We start from the raw sequence: 21,264 nt of genomic DNA on the forward strand, positions 1-21,264 counted from the left end.
GTCTGCGTGTGTGTATGAATGCACGAGGGAGGAGGTGTCTGTGTGTACGTTTGTGAGTGTGTGTATTCCGAGGGGGGTAGGGGGGTGTTGTGTGTGTGTGTGTGAGTGTGTGTATGTTTGTGTGAATGTGAAGGAGGGAAGGTGGTGTCAGCTTGAGTGTGTGCATGCAAGTGTATGTGTCTGAGTGCGTGTGTGTGAGTGAATGGGTCTATCTGAGTGCATGTTTGGGTGTGAGTGTGTGGGGTGTATGTAAGTGAATGCATGGGTGAGTGTGGGTGCGTGAATGTAAGTGTGTGGTCTTGTGGAGGTGTGTCTGCCAGCAATAGAAATTGATATTTCTGTCGCTGGGTGCATGACCTCCAGCATTTTGCAATGCTGGCGGTCTCCCAGCAGTCTGACCGCCTTGGCGGTACGGGCAGCATTTCAGCAGTTTGGCTTCGGCAAAACTGCTGAAGTCATAATATGGCTGTATTTACCGCTGGCAGCCGGACTAGTAATGAGGGCCTTAATCACCAACAGGGATTTTTTAATATAATATATTATTCACTGTTGATGACCATGCAAATTAATTATTTTTGTGGTGGCTAATAATAATTGAAGAAAGCACAATGGTGTTGGATGTAGGTGTTATAACAAATTACTTTCATGTGTGTGTGTGTGACGATGAATGGAGTATTAGCCATGAGGATCCAGGGTGATCCAGTCAAAGGTTGTTTTCTCTTTTCTATGCTTACTTATGAAAATGGTTACTATATTTGTTTCTTTAGTTGATGTGGCATATAACTTGACAAAGACTTGTTTAAAGCAGAAACACATTGTCTGGCACTACAATAACATGCTTGCACCACATCAATACTTCTCTTTAAACATGTTACACTGGTGTCTGCCCATCATGGGTCCCGGTGTCAGTTAGGTGAAAGCCGTTGCATTCATGCAGCAGCAATATGCATGTGTGTGTGTGTGTGTGTTCATATAAATATATATGTTATATATATAAATACACATAAATATACAGATATATATGGATTATGTATGATATGAACTACTCAGAGAAATCTATTTTATATTATATTAATTTATATATTTAAATATTTTACATTTATTAATGTAAGGTGCACATATATATTTTTTAAAACAATATTTGTAACTTGTTTTGGACAATCTTTTCCATATTATTATTATGACAAGGTTTTGTCACTTCCATTATATCTTAAGAAACACAATATTGTGGTAAATGATATTTTTGGCACAATATTTTAGTCAACGATATATTTACAACAATATTGTGTCAGTGAGCTGCTACTTTATCACACTTACATGAACCCTAAAGGGAATCTGTCCTGGTAGTATCCAACCAGTGAATCACTTGACTTTCCCCTGTGGCACTTTGAAGGAGTCTACCAAATAAATCCTGTAATTTGCCTGAACCTGCTAATTTCTTTCGTGAAAATGAGTGAATGCTGTTTGCACAAGTTAGCCAATAGACCATAGCCTCTTTATTGTGCGACTTTCCACATTTGTCTGCCTCTTTTGTGTTATTTCTTTGATGACCTGTATGCCTGAATATCACCCTGGACCCCAGTCACCCTGTAATTAGTGCAGATTGCCTTGCTATCATTGCATTGATGCCAGAAGACTTTACGAATACCTATATTTCTCTTCTGCATGCCTTTGCGTTACTCTATGGGATGCTCCCCAATCACTCTTGGGTGAAACTTAAAGGACATTTATGCTACTTGCAGGTAACCAGTGTAATCGAAGGGTTTCATACTTTTTAGGTCTGGCCCTTGAGACTTGACATACTAATGTTTTCCCTCAAAAACGTATATAATTTACATGCTTAGATGGCTTTTGTTCAGTGTACTTTATCCACTGGTCTTTTAAATTGTCATTCACATTTTGCTCCTGTCTCAAAACTGCATACAGCAAGGGTTAGCCAGCCAGGCAACTTTACTCATTGGTTTCTTTCACTCTGAGTGACTGTACACATTGTTCACATCCACCTAAATATAGTTCCTTTCTCTTCAGTGACAAACCTGGTTCAAATGCCCTTTTTAACTTTATTTTTTTATCTTTGAGTAACTTCTGATTATTAAGCCTGCACTTGGGAGCCAGCTCTTTGGGTGAAATATTTTAACACTAGTGTTTAAAGTTGCTGTTATGAAGTGTGGCTGTAACACTATGGCCCTCATTATGACCTAGGTGGGAAATGCTGCATACCGCCACAGTGACGGCCTCCAAAAGACCATCGCTGTGGCTACCTACCGTCCGCCATATTATGACCGTAGCAGGAATACCGCCAGAAGGCTGGCAGAATTCCGGCTTCGATCATGGCGGCGGGCGGCAGTAAGGTGGCTCTGCTGACAACAGCAGCGCCACACCAGTAGAACTCCGCTGACTGTATCATGACACATGATATGGCCTGCCAGTGTTCCGCTGGTGGACTCTGCTGCTAGCAGCAGCGCTGCGTCCTGTCTCCTGCCGGCGGACCCGCTGCAAGTAGGTAAGTCAGGTTCTCCGACAGGGGATGGGAGAGTTGTGTGTGTATGTGGGGGGTGTGTGACTGTTTTGTGTGTGCGTGCATGCAGGTGTGAGGCGTGTGGAATGCATATGTGCAGGAATGGGTGTGAGTGTGCGTGTATGTTGTGTGGTGTGAATGCGTGTGTGCTAGTATGTATGTGTATGTCTGTGTGTGTATATCGGGGTTGTGAGTGGGAAGGGGAGGGTGGGGGAAGACTCTGGGTAGAGGGGGCAAGGGAGACCTTCCCTGGCACTGATAGTGCCTACCGCCATGGTTTTGTGGTGGTAAGATTGCCCTGAAAACCATGGCAATAGGCTGGGTCATAATCCTGAGGGTGGGATTGTGACAGCCGCCGGGCTGGAGATCGAAGTCTCCAGCCCGGCGGCTGTTACCGCCCTGGCGGACGGATTGGTACATTGGCAGTGTGGCCTGAGCCAAACCGCCAATGTCATATTTTGGGGAAAGGTACCACCAGCCTGTTGGCAGTACCTTTCTCCAAAATAATGCTGTCCGCCAGGGTCATAATGAGGGCCTATAACATTATAGCTGCCTGCTATTGGAATCCTTGGACAGGGTTTTATTAGTTCTTATCTCCTTCTTAAATAATGACAACAAAATGCAGGCACAGCTGAAATGCTTAAGGCCTCATTACGAGTTTGGCAGTCTTAAGACCTCCAAAATCACCCCTGGTGTTCCGACTGCCAGATTATAACCCTGGTGATCAGACCACCAGGGACCGCTACTACCGCCAGGATCACTGATCTGGGGTGGAGGCAGTCGGAGTTGTTGTCAGCCACCACGGTATACATGGCAGTTTCCCCTTGCTGATCACGAGTCCACTTTTTGCCAGCCTTTCTATGGTGGTTTCACCCCATGGAAAGGCTGACGTAAAGCCGGTCTTGGGGGCCACAGGGGCCCTGCACTGGCCATGCCCATGAAATGGGCTGTGCAGGGTACCCCCTGTCAGCACCCTTGAAATGTGCACTGTCTGACCTGCAGACAGTGCGCATTCCGAGGGTGCTGTTGTGTGATGGCATTGGCCTTATTTCCCTTAAGGGAGCCGAGGCCAATGCTGTGGCACTCTTTCTGACGGGTTGACTGGTGGAATCATTATAATATGTTGTTTCCGCTGTTCAGCTGGGAGGAAACATCGCAATACGACCGAGGGTGAGGCTGCTGGTATGACTGCAGCCTCATCACCACCAGTTTGGTGGTTCGACGGAGGGACCACTAAACTCATAATGAGACCCTTAGGGGAAGATTTAAGAGCACCTAGTGCCTCCTTGCGCCACATTAGTGTCATTTTTCTTGCTAATGTGGCCCAATGAGGCCAAAATTGCCACGCCAAATTTACAAAGTGGCCCAGTGCGGGCATTGCACCACTTTGCAATCCTTTGCGACATTATGCCTGCGCCAGAAATAATGCATGCAAAGGGGGCGTTCCCCCATTAGGGGGGCTGACAAAATGACACAAATAAATCTAAGAAATTTCTATGCGCCACGTTTCGGCACTTTTAACGCCTGCTCAGAGCAGGTGTTAAAATAAGGCACACCTTTGTCCTCAAAGGCCTCAATAGGCTTTGCAAGATTAACTTCAAATTCTTTTGAGTTAATCCTTCAAAACTCTGAACTAGCATCAAACATTCTGATGCTAGTTCCCTAACTACCGCCTTTGTGCACCATATCTTAGATACGGCACTCACATAGTGTTAGAGGGGTGCTAAGGAGCACAAAAAAAGTGGCGCTGCACTGGATGCAGACCTACTTTTCTTAAATCTGGCCCTTAGTTTTTAAAAATATAATAGCAGAAAGGCCATATCTGTGATTTCCTTAAAATTTTAATTTTAATTTCAAGCATATGGAGGCCACATTTAGGTGGCAGCATGTTTTTTTTTCTTCTTTAATTTATGCCATAAAAATCAAATGAAACTATTGTGCCACCTGCCAAGGTCCGACCTTTTTGCTTTGCCAGTGCTTGTTTACTCCTAGATAGGCCCTATGAGGTATTTCCTGGGTGTCTACATCCAGTCTATGGCCATGGGCTGCTCTTGCTCACAAGAGTGAACCTTATGGAGGTGTAAATCCCGATTGACAATAATCAGTGCACTCCTGCGGGTTGTTTCGCTGTTGCTCTTTGGTAGACCTTATAGAACAGCACAATGACTGTTTCTCTTGTGTATGCATGTGAGTTACTCAGAGTCTCTCCTGGATGGATTCTCAAAATAGATAACCTTGGCTGACAATATTCGGTATATGCTTGTGAGCTCCTAACCTGCAGTTCTGGGATTATGAAAAGTATTATCCATTACTTCTTGCATTCCGTGCACACTGGTGGTCCCTGGCGGTTCATTTGTCACTTCTCTTCCTATGACTATATTGGTGTTATGTTATGTTAGAAGCATTTATGAAGCCCTCTCTGACAATCAACAGCAGTCCTTCGAGACTGTGATCTAAGACATGATAAGAACTCCATTCTGGTAAACTGATTCACAAACGAAGTTGCTTCCCATATAGGCCTGTTAGAAGTCGCGAAAGGATTCACTGGAACAACTCGTTATGGTTGATGTGGTAGCGTTTTGTTCATCAACGGTCTCGAATATTATCAGTGTTGTTCCCGTATGCAAACGTTCCTTGGATTTGCTTGAAGATCAGTGAGGTCTGGGACTCCACTTAATATGCTCTTTTCTTCTTTTTAGATATCAGCCCCTCGGAGGCCTCGGCAGAAAGAAAAGGAAACCACAAGTAAGTGTTCCATTTTTAGGAAATTAAGCTCTAAGTAATTTCCTTTTCTTTTTCTTTCTTCCCTCTTTATCTTTCCAGTTTCTTCTTTCTTCTTAATACCGGACTATTAATTTGTCGTTTTGTAACCCTAGGAGTCTTTCAGGGATTCCCTTAACTGTCGCCTTCCTTCGCTCTTTCTGTCGCTGTCAAGAGACCGAGCTTTCAACTTCTGGCTTTCTAAACAGCTTATGAAGATAACGCAAATCAGAACTATAAGAGTTTCCTCACTAGTTATGATGATCCCCTTATTCGTAGCTGCCCAGGTTTCAGATTGCTAGGTGTGACATCTTCATAATTTCAGTGTAATTATGGCTGCCATTGCAACAACTATGAGTGACGCTTTCTTGCGAGCAAAACTAAGCAATGAAAAAGAGGGAAACATATAAATATAAGAAATCACAACCATTTGTGCAACGAAAAACTCTAAGAAGATCTTAACACTGTGTCAAAGCACCAATATTTCAAAAAGACTTAGGCCCTGATTTATGTCAAAGTAGTGCAGCGTGGTGTTGCGCCAAAAATAGCAGCGCTGCGCCACTTTTGATACGCAGGGATGCGCCGTATTTACAGGAATACGGCACACCCCTGCAAATCCCCCTGCGCCGGTGCTGAATCAAGCTGCCTGCGCCAATGCAGGCATCCTTGCACAATAGGATAGAATACAATAGAACAGAATAGGAGGGGATAGATTGTTTATGTGCAGGAATGTGCCCCTTCCTGCACATAAACAATCTATAATGGTGATTTGGCACTTCTATGTGTGCTGCAAAATGTAGCACACATAGAAGTACCAAAGCGTCATTCTGGAATTATTTTTTATGTGCAGGAAGGCACATCTTCCTGCACATAAACAATCATCCATGGTATTTTGTTTCTTCTATGTGTGCTGCAGAATGCCGCACACAAAGAAAAAGCAAAAAATGAGGAGGAATAAAAGCATTCATCCTCGTTTTGCCATGCTAATGCCACCCCTGGGATGGCATTACTTTTTGGTGCTGCCACAGATTTACGATTTCTCGTATATCTGGAGCATCGTCAAAAGCAAAGGGTGTTGCAGTGGAATGCCCACTGCAACACTCATTGCACGCCCCTCTGAAGCAGAAAACAAAGAGTTGTGTTACACCTCCTTTAAGTGTGGAGCAGTGGTTAGCGCCAACGGAGCGTCATGAAAAGCGACGCTCCGGTGGTGTTAGGAGCTCTTAAATCTGCCCCTGAGGGCATCATTAAGAGTTTGGCTGTCCTCAGACTGCCAAACCAGTGGTGGCAGTCGGACTGCCATAATCCTGGTGGTCGGACCACCAGAATACGATCCTGGCAGTTGGACCGCGAGGAGACCGCCGCCTCCGGCAGGATCAGGGATCCTGACAGGCTGGCGGCAGTCAAAGTTGTGGACAGCAATGGAAGTGCTGTGTTTGGCACAGCCGTGCTGATCACAAATTCCCTTTCTGCCTGCCTTTCCATGGTGGTTTCCCCGGCATGAAAAGGCTGGCTCAAAGGCAAAGTTATGGACTGCCCAGACAGCATCCTCGAAATGCGCACTGTTTGGTATGGAAGACAGTGCGCATTCCGGGGGTGCTTTGTGCGTGCAATGGAATTGCCAATGCTGCCGCACTATTTCCACTGTGCTGACCGGCGGAAATGTCGTAATTTGACATTTCCGGCGATCAGCCCAGTGGAAACACCGTAATACGATGTTGGTTAGGCTGCTACCTTGATGGCCGCCTCACCACCTCCGCATTGGAGTTGTGGTGGTTCAACCGTCCAACTCGTAATAAGGCCCTTAGCATATCAGCCAGGTGTTCACTTTGCTTTAACATAGCTGGCAAGTTTTGAGATTGTGTGACATTTCACATTTGTTATGATTTTATATGACACTTCAATGACTTTGAGTGACACTTTATCTTATGCAGAGTCATTTTATGAAGTATAAAGAGATTATTTGTAAAAATAACACCCTTTTGTAAAGCATAATGGTCTAGAAGGGCTTTGAAAGAGGTGCAACCTTAGGCACAGATGATGCATAGATCCGCATGTCAGAGCTTCTGGACTCAATGGATTGGATCATCCTATGGGAAATTATCAGGCAGAGGAAAGCTGCAGCAGGGAGCCTGTCACCAGTACTACAGCTGCCCCACTGCTCTTTACTGCTGCATTTGGGTCTGGTAAGAGTCAGACAGTGGTGGGGAAGACAGTGACAGTTTGGAGCAGCAATGCTAAACAGCTGGCTACTGACACTACAGAAAGAGAAAAACGGACAGTGTAAAGTCGAGATTTCAAAAGTGATATTTCCTCCACCATGCTATATCTATGGTGAAAGTAGTTCCATCTGTGAAATTATTCCTGGATTTACCACTTTTGTAATGAGTCAGAAATGTCTCTATTTCCATTTATTCATAAAACAAACCCTGAACTAGTGAATCACAAGAAAAAAGTCCCTGATCATCCTTTTGTTTTTACAGACTAGAACATTCCTGGTACACTCCTCTCCCTTTCTCTCCAGTTGTCATTTACTCCTACCTTTCTACCTCCAGCTTGCTCTTCTCTGCTATTTTCCTTTCTGACCCCTTATCTGACTCGCTTCCCCATCCCTCAAGTTAATTAATTCACATTCTCGTCCTATCTTGCTAGTCCTTTTCATTTTCTTTGTCTTTATGTATTTTCTCATGCCTTCATTTTCTCCCTCTCGTCTTCCACCCTTTATCCCCTGATCTTCACCCCCTTTTGCTTTAATATTTCAACTTCTCTATCTCATCCTTCCAAACTTCACTAGCTCTCCTGTGCTCTCTTGTAAATATTGCTTCTCACTCCTCCGTTAGTTCCTGTATCCTTCCATAGCACCCTTTCCTTCATCCTCCCTATGCACCATTCATTCACATATATTCTTTGTGTTGTTATTTCACATACTGTAAAAAGCTCACTGCTATACATGGGTTGGTTGCAAGTGTCTCCTTACCGTGTGTGACATTACCAGCTAGTGATAGCTTGTAAGCCAATATCACATTGCACTCCAGGATTTGTAGTTTTACGTTTTTTTATTAATAATTTGCATCTGAATGCGCAGTGTGCAAAGTGGTGCTGGGTAGAAGCACATGGCAGCAACCTGATATTGTGATTGGCCCACTGAGCTACTTGCCCTGTCTTGTCATCACTGTGTTCCTGCAGTCGCTGTGCTTATCTCAGATACTGAAAGTCACAGCTCAATCATTTGATGACATAACCATAGTTACACAGGCTGTCATTCAACTTTTTTATAGCAGAGATTTGAGTCTCTGGTGGTGTTAAGCTGAAAATGGTCTCACAGCATTTCATTTAAGCACTGATTTCTTAATCGTGCTTTTATGTTCACTATCTCAGACGTGATTTAGCCTTTCTCTACAAAGAAAAACGGAAGTCACTCCACAGCCACAGACGGGGTGAAGCAGCCAGGTGAGGTTTCTCAGCGAGCTGATGCTGCTAATCATGCAGTCAGATGAGCCTAAGCTCAGACCGAGCAAAGCCCATGGCACGAGTACGACTTGAGTCGAACGCCCATATTTATACTCAGTTTGCGCCGGATTTGCCTAATTTCTTTTTTGCAAATCCAGTGCAAACTTAACTCCATATTTATATTTTGACGCTAGACCGGTATAGCATCAAAAATATGGAGTTTGTGTCATTTCAGGGATGCGTGAAACTGCCTTGCGTCAATGAGATGCAAGGTAGGCATTCCTGTCCAAAAAATGAATCAAACACCTTAGTGCCATATTTATCCAACAGGGCAAAAATGATGCACGGGTGGGAGGCAGACCCGAAAAATTATGCTAAGCCTGATTGGCGTCAAATTTTAACGCCTGGGTCAAGGCAGGCGTTAAAATGAGGCAAACACTCCACTACTTAAGGAAAACACACACAAGCAACATCATAGCTCAACAGGACAATATGGAGGTGCTACTGATGCAGCATGCTAGACGACGAAGAGCACAGGCCCAACAGAAGCAGCTACCACCACCCACAATGTGGCCCTCAAAGGCGATGTAGAAGGCAGGAGAGGGTCTTCAGGACCAGGACAACCCTCCAGGGTCTCAGGGACAAGGACATCATCCGGAGGTATAGACTCAACCGGCAAGCCATCCAGCAGCTGCTGTGCCAAATTGAGCCACATATTACAGCCAGCCTGCAGACACCACATAACATACCACCGGTGACCAAGCTGTCCTGCATATGTTGGCAAGTGGCTCCTTCCAAACAACGGGTGCCATGGTCGCTGGGGTTTCACTGCCCTCATTCTCCACCTTTCTTCCCAAGGTCCTAGATGCCATCATCTCCCTCACACCCGCCACATCAGCTTACCCAACACCCAGCAGAAGCAGCCGGAGATCAAACAGGGATTACAACAAATACATGGCTTCCAGCATGTGCTTGGTGCAGTTGACTGCAACCATGTCTGGATCGTACCACCTGCAGCAACAGAGCATCTATTCTGGAACAGAAAGCACACCCACTCCATAAACGTGCAGGCCATAGTTGACCACCAGGGATTGTTTACCAACATCTTGGCCAAGTATCCTGGGAGTGTACATGATTCCTTCATCTTTCGCCACAGCACAATCAATCAGCACTTTCAGGACGGACGATATGACAATGGCCTTCTTGTCGGCAAGTCCATTAACCTAGTAATATACACACAGCACAGCAACCCTGTAGGACACACAATACATACATCACTACATTGACGTGGTCAGGAAGACACTGAGGTGTGACACAGGTAGTTATGTTGTACACCCTGGCACAATGGGGTACACACCTATGGACAAATGACGGCTGCCAATAACATTAGCTGCCACTCTATAGCTACAAGGAACCAATGTCAAAGCACACAGTGACAAAGACATGACCTGCACTGAAAGTACAACTTGGAAGATGAACCATTTACTATTACATTAGGTCACATAGTCAATCTGACATCCTTCCCAAGCAATATGTAGCATGGAAGGGGTGTGCAATGTGTGTTGCTGCAGGTCTAACACCATGAGACACATAGCATAATGATGCACACTCACATGTAGGTGACATGGAAATGCTGAGGCATTCCCAACATCATACGTCACTCCTGGGGTGTCATTGCCAGGTAGCAATAAGGAAGTGGACTGTGCTATGAACATATAATGATGTGCCACTAATGCAAACTGTACACTGCTGCACACACTGAAAGAGACAGTTGTCCATCAAAATAACAGATGTACAGGGAGATGGCCCTTCCTGCACAGACACATCCACCTCCACAAGGCAGTTAGCCAGGTTACCTGGAGCAAGTTTAGATGTGTAGGTGCATGGTTGCACATGAGCCACTGGCAGAGGGAACTACAAAGGTTTGCCCAGAACCAAGTCACACATGGGACAATTGTGCATTGTCAATTCTGAACACCTCAGTGCTGCCAACGTATGGAGATGTGTTGTGCATTGTCACCAAGCCAAATCAAAGGGCCTCACTGTTGCATTTCATCTGCAATGACATTTTTCAAATTGGATGGGATGTCTATACAATGTAGTGCAACCATGTTACCACCACATCGGAATCTATTGTGTGTGTGGAAGTATCATGTCCCCTCCAGTAAAAGCACACTAAAACATGTTGCTCACTACACATCGCATAGTACATACATACTGACCAGTAGTTCGGAAACAAACTCGTAGATACCAGGTCAATGAGCCAAACACAAGTGGTCAGGTCAAACAACCCACTGCAGTAAAAACATCACAAGAAGCCCAGGATCTCACACAATACCACAATCACATATGAGTCACAGACGACACAAGAAATCAAGTGCCATGCTAGATGACATTCCTGTTGCAAGCCCTAACAAAATACTCACTCCTATTTTTTTTCCAGCTGATTAGGGTTATGTGATCCAGCCATGGATCATGACCCCATTCCCCAACCCAAGCACAGCAGCAGAGCATGCCTATAACGAGGCACATCCGAGGGGACACACCATTGAGGAAAGGACCTTTGGCATCCTGAAGTCCAGATTCAGGTGCCTGGACATCACAGGAGGCAGCCTCCTATATGCCCCACACATTGTGTGTAGAATAATACTTACATGTGCTATCCTGCACAACATTTGTGTAAGGACAAACATCTCCCTATATCGACGTGAGCAAGAACTGCTTGAGGAGGTGGAGGAGGAGGATGGCGCAAGGGAAAATAAGGGGGAACATCAAAACACAGCTGCAGGAATGCACCGCAGACTGTTCAAAACTTTTTTAACCAATAGTTACTCTAAACACCTTATTAGGATATGTAATTAAACACCTTACTTTATCTCACAATCCTGCTCTGGTTACTTATTTCTCCATCACATGTTCTTTAGGAATGTGAGTATTACCTCAGTGAGCATGTCACAAAGACAGATCTGACTACTTCCGATGCAACATCACATGTGATGCGTATGATTGTACAGCAAACATCTCACACACATATAAAAATACTCATCTTTTGAATTTCACATATGAAGGACAAAATCATAGGACCACAGTATATGACACACATCCACGTTGCCAACATGGTCAACTGTAGCACATGACACACAACTATGACATCTCCAACCATGAGGTAAATAAGCGCACCATACATGAGGCAGTGGATGTGAAATATCAGAGGTAACAGGAATGTAAGAACAGACCCCTGACATAAGTAAGTGTGAAATGAGCCATCTCTGCAAGGAGCTTGTGTGACAAGAGGTGCATAATTTCAAAAAAGGCATAGCATGAGTGTCCCAGGTATGACAAGCAATGTTCACAACACATGCCCTGCATGCCCTGCACAGTCCATCCCTGAAAATAAGTCCTGCCACTGCCAAGTGTTAAGTCTCTACCCTCCCATCTCTAGAGGGTGCTATAAATGAACTATCTGTACCCTGGGAATTATCATTAACACTCAGACTCCCTTTCTGACTTCTGTTTGCTTCCCTTTTCCATATTGCATGCTATAGAAGTACTACATTAGTCTGCATGGACTTCAGGTCCCATAATGCACTGCCTGGTAGTTGATAAGACCTGTAATCTTTTGTCCATTGCTTCCTATGGGAAAAGTCTGGTTGTCCCTTTATACTGGATTCTCTCCTCCAGGACTTGTGAGAGACTGAAGCTGCACACACCTGTGACCTCTCTTGTGCAGCCAAGCCATGTGGCTCTGCTCTGGCCTTGCTGATGCCTGGAACTGCTTAGGAGCTGTCATTCCCTGAAGCTCCTCTTCGTGCATTGGAGTATGATTCCATTGCGTTCCATACCCCTTGTTGGATTGTGTTACAGTCCTGATTACGTCTGAACCTGCTCTCTGTTTACCCAGTGATGTTTCTGCTTGTTCCAGTCAGACACTGCTCCCTGTTTCTCAGCCTTGTTCATGTTTGTTTCTGCCAGGGCCTCCTTTCTGTTACTCAGACCTGTTCCAGCCTTTGCGTCAACCAGAGCCTGTTTTCTGTGCCTGGCTTTGCCTCCTCGTTGGTTCCCTTGCTTTCTGTTTCCTCTTGAGCTATCGTGTCTGGTAAGTGTCCTACCAGTCCTCTCCTGGTTTCCAGGAGGCTAATCCAGACCCCATCCTTTGTCTAGTGTTTAATGTAGTCCTTAGTGCCTAACAGTGACAGCGTGCTATGGATGTATTCCAGGAATTGTTGCTGTGTCTCCAGCCCGACCAACAAGGGCTAGTCTTGTGTATGTAAGTACAATCCTTGTATGTGCCCTAAGAGTCCAGGCACAGATTCACTTCCGATGCCACCTTTATATGGGACATGCGTGGTGACTAGCTGTGAGATTAATCTGCACAGAGGCACTGACGTTAATAATGGAACGGGTGTAAATTGAGGAGATGTGGCGCTCAGGATGCCAATCCACCCTATGTATATACCGGGGAACCTCACTAGGGAAACACCCTACCCTTAGAGGTGAAAACAACCTCAAAACTAAGAAATGCACAATGAGGAACCCCTCTAGTAAAAAAAAGAGAATTTAAATACACAATTCACATGGAAAAATAATTACATATATCAGTCCATATTGCACCAAACAGGTCCTAGAGTCAACCAAAATGAACGAGTTGCTGCTGTAGGCTTATATTTATTTATTGGTTACGGGTGTTTTATTGAAGGTCTTCTAGTGGGTGTTAACCTTTGACTTACTTTCCTCTCACTAAGCTTAGTTGGTTTTATTGTCTTAATTTCACCTCCCTTGGGCTTTGACACACACTTATCACGAACTTGACGGTTGAGCATATTGGTCTTAACTCGTTCATTTTGTTTATGATTTCTAGCCCTGAAGAAGTCGTAAGGGATGTAAACATTTCCCAAGACGAAACACGTGTTGGCTGGAAGCACAAATCTCTTTGGATTTCAGACTGTTTAATGTGAAATCATATTCTGAATAAACTTTGGACTCATCGATTATCTCTATTGGTTGACTCTAGGACCTGTTTGGTGCAATATGGACTGATATATGTAATTATTTTTCCATGTGAATTGTGTATTTAAATTCTCTTTTTTTTACTAGAGGGGTTCCTCATTGTGCATTTCAGAGGCACTGACGTTCCCTGTTGCTGTGGAAGTTCTGAGCTCTACCCTGTGTACAATCTTAGTGATAAGCTCTGCGTGTTTGTCCATTACTGACCTTCCCCATATTTGTCCACACTAAGGTCGCTCTGTATTCACTTTTCTGTTTTTTCTGCCTTACCATAGCTGCCCTATCCCCTTGTATGCCTTTAGCTGCTCTTCTGCTTTGGTACACCTCTTTCTTGCAAGATACTCTGTGAACACAAGGGTTGCCCCTAACAGACTCCTGACTAGACCTGCATGAAACCGTAACACCATGAAGCCCAGTCCTGACACAGGGTACACATGCCCACACACTTGAACTGGACACCTCTGTGGAATGCACATCTGAAAATATGTGAACACATGCAGCCAGGGTAATTTTCATGAGTCAAACTGACGTGTACATAACATTTTTATGGGTGGAATTAAGGCACAGTGTCTCAAACAATGTACGTATCAAACATTTACACATAGCCGATGTATGAGTAATTCACACACAAGTCACCATGAACTCATAGCCAACAAATAATGACATATGAGGGGTAACATATCCGACCTAGCACTCATCAGCCATCCTCAATCATCCCTGAGTTTTGTTTGTCGTGTGAAATGTAATGTCCCCAAAGTCAAACAACATCACACATCAAATGAGTCAACACATATTACAAACACATATCATGACCGTAGTATATCACTGATTGCCATCTGATGTAGAAACCCATCTGTAACACATTCATACATGAGCATTACATCGAATGTATTGCATGCCGTTCCTTCAGAAGCACACATATTGTTGTTACAGATCATTCATACACAAAACACACAGGCCATGATTCATACTTTTGCTGCGCCACATTGCCGTCATTTATTGACGCAAAAACGGCGCAAACTTACAAAATACAATTATATTTTGTAAGTTTGCGCCGCTTTTTTGCCAGAAAATGAAGGAAATGCGGCACATAGATAGTATAAATCTGGGCCACAGTTGCATGCTCTACAATCTTATCTCCATCTTGATACAGGGTGCATGCAAGTTAAATATTTGAAAATCACACAAACACAGTTCGAGTTAAAGATTTTGATGCAAATGCATCGAAAAACAATGCAAACACTAACTAAACATACATGGGCCCTTAGCGTTCCTTCCATCAGTACACCACACGCACGCGGATATCCCTTAAAATAGAAGTTTCCCGTTAAAGCGTGGTATTTTGCTGCACGTATAGGTTATGCGTCGAAAATATTCACGCAGACATCGTATACGTAAAAAAAAAATACACGCAAGACGGAAGGGGACAGGAAGTGATGTACTAGGAAATCCTGTTTACATGACATGGTACTGTGGGTGTACTTTCACTTTACAGTCTGTGCTTTTTCTTGACTGTGTGGCTGTGTCTTGCTGGTGTTGTGTCTGGATTGCATTTCTTGTATCTTATGGTGTCTCTCTTGTGTCTTTTTGTGTATTCTATTTGTACATTGTACCAGTTTAAGTGCTTTTGTGTTGTTTACTGTTTTTTGGATTGTATTTGTACTGTCTGGTGTCTGTTTGGGGGTTACATTAGTTGGTTTAGTTGGGGTTCGTAGTTTGGGTTGTAAGTTTCCTTTTTTCACATTTATTTTTCTTCCTTTTTCCCTTTTTCTGTTTAAATTGTTGTGTACTGACATGTGGGGAAGAACGAAGCTGACCCGCATGGGTGAGGAGGAGCTTGGGGCCTTTGTGTGGCTTGTGTGCCACTTTCTGCCGTTAATGCTGGAGATGGGTGGTTGTGTGATACATGGGTATCACACAGAGGCAAGGCGGCTGCGGTGGTGCAAGGTGCTTTACCACCTCAAACGTGTATTCAACACAACAAGGAATGAGCACCAGCTGAAGCATCGCTGAGCTGACCTGGTGGCCCAACAACAGGACCTGCTGGACCACCTGGATGTGGTGATCAGTGGCCCTGTTGGTTAGTATCACATTGACAAATGTGTACAGTTGAATGCTGCTGAGTGACAGTAGCAGATGTCTTGACGTGCTGCATGCAATGTTTGTGGCCATGTTGAATGCAAGTAGAACAAACTGTTAGTTACCTATTTTTAAATCTCACAGACGGCCTAGTGTTCAGATTTATATGTTTACCTCAGGAAAAATGTTCTTTCAAATGCACACCCCCAATTTTGCCATTCTGCTATCACATTGCCCAATCACAAAACAGGGTTTGCTAGTGGCATTTAGGAAGGGGCATTCTTTCCTATTAGCAAGTTGCAGTCCGCTGATTGATTCTTTGTTGACTGCAAATGCTGGCACTAAACAATTGTAGTTACCATCCGTTTCAAGCTGGTGCTAACCCATTTGTAAAAGGGGAGGGGTCCCCATGGGTTCCCTTTCCCTTTGTGAATGCATGTCCAAAAATTGTTTCTGAGCAGGAAGTTGTCCCACGGACCACTGGCTGCTTCAAAAAAATTATTTGAGTCATAATATTGTTTTTTTAAATGCTTTCTGTTTACCCCTGATGAAATAAGGCTGCATTTAAACAAAAATATATATCTCTATTTGAAAGCAGTCACAGACATGGTGGTCTGCTGAGCCCAGCAGGCCAGCATTCCTGTGAGTGCCGCCATTCCCAAGGGGTTTGCAAAATTAGACATACCTCATCAAAATTCATGAGGTAGGTCATTAGCTACCCCATTTGTGATTTTCAAACAGTGTCATTGACAGTGTTGTACCTCAGATCATCCTACTTGCAAATTGCAAGTTGCTAAGTATCGCAATGTGTGACTCACAAAACATGATCTTGGCACACGTGGCCCTGAGTAACACATTTCAGGTGCAATGACAACACCTGTGCCCATGCATACTGTCAATGATGATCAGGTAAGACACTATCAGCATACCACATTTCACTGTATTGGGACAGCAAAGTGGGCTATCCATGTTTAGCCCTACATTGTCATCATTACACACACATGATCCCTGCCATCATATTGGCAAAGGGGGCATATACGGCCTAGGGAACACTGGCAATGGGGCATTTGAAACCTACATACAACTGTGCCACATTTGTTATGGACTACTGAATGCATGATAATTACTGACTGAAAATTGAGCCACATGTCCATCACACAGTAACTCAGTGTCCCTTGATGCACAAACCACAATAGTTGAGTTACTTGTATTGGAGTGCACCAGGGAAGTGCTATTTAAATTGTCACCCAATTACAAATCATGACATGGAGTAGCATCTGACATGGATTAGCCACAAATGTTTGTAGTCAGTTTCAGCAGCACATGATTGTTAGGCCCAGTGCATGTGTGCAGATGTGTGTCTATCATTCACTGGCGTGTCAGTGTCAATGTGAGTTTGCAGTGGTATGTCTTTTGGAGTGTCTACATGCAGGGACAGCAACTCACTCACATAAAATGTTGCACACTGTGATATGTTGTCCACACGTTTGTACAGTAATCTGACATTGAGCATATATTTCCTTTCCCTGTTTTACTGGTGGACTGGCCCCCCATACCATCGGGGAAGTGGCACGATTTCAGGACCCAGACATATCCAGTAAGTGTGATAATGTCTGTCCTGTGTAGTGATTGCAGCTGTTGTGTGAGTGACTCTTGTGTGCTGTACTCATTGCAAGATATGGTGAGCTGGCACGTTATCTGATATTATTTGACTGGATGTTGACGTAGTGTTCCATGCAAGGGTTCAACATTCACAGGCAGCGAGTCATATTTTGGGAGTCTTGTGCTGCGCTATAGGCAGCAGCATGTGAACAAGGTGATTAGTAGCCACATGTAGGCCCACATTTGACTTGGAAGTGCTCCAGTGTCAGAATATTGTCACCGAGTCATACCCTCATTTTCACAAGACAGTGATGCATCAGTTTTCTGCACGAAATTGCGCATCCCTGTATTGTAATGTACATGTAGGACGCTTTGGGTAACTGTCCCCCAGCATCTAGCCCCATTAGTTGTACTCTATTTACGTCACACTTATGTGGTATGTAATAGGCGTGCATGCAGGTCAAGGCCAGACGTGTGCTGGCATCAATGTGGGTGATTTTGGAATTGTTTTGGCAGGTCAGGTATTGATGGTCGTCCACAACTGGACACATGAATGTGGATGTGATTGACCTATGGATACCTCATTCCTAAGTGGCATCCCTTCTCACATCGTTCAACTCACTAAATCGATGTACAAGTGGACATGGCTTTGTGGTTGTCCTCAACAGTTGTGATGATGTATTGCATGCCCATCCTCCCTGAGGCACAGGGGTAGGGGAACAACATATATGTAGGTAGATGTGATAGTCACAGTGTAGATGACAGACATCTCATTCAAGCATGCATGTGTTCCAAACAAAAAAATACAAAAAAATGTATATTTGTTTAGTATTAGTTAGTATCTGTTTAGGTTAGTATATGTTGCCCTACATGTGTCTCGTCATATAAGAGGGTTAGGGGGCAAATGTTTAGAGTGTATTGTTAAATGTGGTAAGTAAGCTTAGCATAGGGCAGTTAGGGCCAGTTGTGGGTAACGTATAGTTAGGATAGATTAGGTCAGTATAGGTGTGTTACATTGTTTTAAGTTCTGTTTTGTACATAGTCATTAAAGATTTAGGTACTCCCTTACTGCATGTGTTATATGCTTGGGGCTCTGGGTCTTTGCATGAGTGTACAGTGCCAATTGTCTGTTGACCTGTGTATTCCATCCTGCATCCACATCCCTCTATTGACATGTTAAATCCCACTTCCTACTGAGCTGTCACATTGGCAGCTACAACAAATCTAAATCTCTGTGCATCTGCCATCCATTGTACCCACCATTCAACATGACTATGGTTCCCATGTATTGGACAGGTAGGTGTGGTTTTAAAGCTGTCACCGTTTGTGTCCTGTGTCAGAATGTTGCGCACTGTGGGATGACTGCCTGCAACCTGATGTTCGAGTGAACACGGCTAAACTGAGTAGTGTCAAATTCAGATGAGGTCAAGAATACAAATTTCACACCTATGTTTTTAATTGTACTCCCAGCTGACATTATTGGCCAAACACTCTTAAACAGCCATTCCTGCTGTATGTTGTGGGTGAGGCATGTATGTTTTAAAGCAAATTTCACATACACAATGACTTTCTTGTAGGGGATGTAGCCAGCATTGAGTTTCATCTTGTAGATACCTTGGGCCAGAAATATACTATTATTGCACTGCGTGTGCCTCATTTTTTGACGCAAAAGCAGCGCAAACCTACAAAATACAACGATATTTTGTAAGTTTGTGCTGCTTTTGCTTCAAAAATGACGCAAATGTAGTGCTGAGGAATTAGAATTCATGGCTCTTGTGCGTAAATATCTTCCCACATTATTTCTGCATTCTGGTATTTACACTCTGTGACCATAGACATGTTACATGCATCACAAAAATCCAGCAAAGTAGATGTGTCACATTATACAGTGTTAGACTTTTCATCATTGGCGTGGTCTCCCTTAACCTTTTGCATCTGTTTCCCAGGTTGTTGATGTGTGCTGGACTCTGCTTTTGCTGTTTTTGTTACTCTGGGCACTTTACCACTGCTAACCAGTGCTAAATTGCAAGTGTTCTTTTACAAAATGTGTATGTAATTGGTTTATCCATGATTGGCATGTTGGAATTATTAGTAAGTCCCTAGTACAGTGCACTAGAGGTGCCCAGGGCCTGTAAATCAAATGCTACTAGTGGGCCTGCAGCACTGGTTGTGCCACCCACATAAGTAGCTCTGTAATCATGTCTCAGACCTGCCACTATAGTGTCTGTGTGTGCAGTTGTTAACTGTAAATTCGACTTGGCAAGTGTACCCACTTGCCAGGCCTAAACCTTCCCTTTTCTTACATGTAGACCCTAGGTAGCCACAAGGGCAGGGTGCAGTGTATGGTTAAGGTAGGACATATAGTAATGTGTTTTATGTGCTGAAGAGCTGAGGAAGAAGAGCTGCCCTGCCTGTGACTGTGCTTTGTGGAGCTATCCTGCAGTTGCTGCTTCTGCTAGAGTAAGAGGGCAAAGGCTGAACTTTGTGTGCCTTCCTTCTTGTGAAGATCTTCAAGGGCTTGATTTAGAGCTTGCCTCCTTTTGTTTGAAGTCTCAGGGACAGCAAAGACTTCTCTCTGCCAGCACCAGGAGTCTCAGGAGAGACTCCTACCCTGCCAAGTGATGCCCAGTTCCTGGGACCATGAAAGGAGAAGCTGGCAGCCTAAGAGGAAGAAATCCACACACAGAAAGCCGTGTGGGTAAAAGATCGACGCAACTCCGATCTGCGGCTGAAAATCGACGCTTACCTGCAACGCGACCCAAGGATTGACGCACGGAGTTGGAGAAATGATGCACAGCATCGCTGATGGAGGCTGGTGAGATTCCAACCCGTGCTGCATGGTTTTCGGATCATCGTGCGGTTGGGTTTCCGATGCAAACACAGCTGGGCTTGTGAAAACGATGCAAGATCTGCCCGGACCCGAGAGTGCTGACCGGATGGACGCTTCGCTCTTCTGTGGAGAGAAGAAACGACGCGCCCGAAGCGACGAAAGGAGAAACGACGCAAGGTCTCACTCGTGTGTGGAATCGACGAATCGCAAGCCCTTTCTGACGCACACTCTCCTGTGCGGGGTTATTTTTAATGCACCCAAGGTACATTTTCACGCTAACAGCGTTAGGGTGTGTTTATAACTACATGAAGACTCCTTTTACTTTTTAATTGATAACTTGACATGTGTATTGTGGATTTTTGTCGTTTTGGCCTTGTTTTGTTTAGATAAATAGCCTCTATTTTTCTAAACCTGTGTTGTGTCATTCTGTAGTGTTTTAATTAAGTTACTGTGTGTGTTGGTACAAATACTTTACACCTAGCACTCTGAAGTTAAACCTACTGCTCATGCCAAGCTACCAAGGGGGTAAGTAGGGGTTATCTGAGGGTGATTCTCGTTTACCCTGACTAGAGTGAGGGTCCTTGCTTGGACAGGTGGTAGCCTGACTGCCAACCAAAGACCCCATTTCTAACACACAGAGACAAAGTGGTTGTGTAAGTGCTGTTTATTTTAAAGTGCTGTAGTGCAATATTTACATAGCACAGGTTTGTGACCCATTAGTGTAAAGCATTCTATTGTGATGCAACACAAGTGCATGGTTGAGGGACATGTAACTGGACATGCTGAGTTGAAGTTCTATTCAGTGCAGAGGAACATGAATTGCCAATTGAGTACTGAGAGACAATTGCAATTCATGGTGGTAAGGTTAACAGTGTGTCGGTGAAGAGTGCATGTCACCAATTGTAGCAACACTGGCATGTTGTCAAGCACAGGACAAAGGAAAATCAATGCCCATGTGGCATCGGCTGGTGTTACCAGGTACTCCTACGGGTGAATATGATCTGTTCCACATCTTCATCCT

Source organism: Pleurodeles waltl, chromosome 3_1 (assembly GCF_031143425.1).
Source record: "Pleurodeles waltl isolate 20211129_DDA chromosome 3_1, aPleWal1.hap1.20221129, whole genome shotgun sequence".
In the NCBI taxonomy this organism is placed as follows: domain Eukaryota; kingdom Metazoa; phylum Chordata; class Amphibia; order Caudata; family Salamandridae; genus Pleurodeles; species Pleurodeles waltl.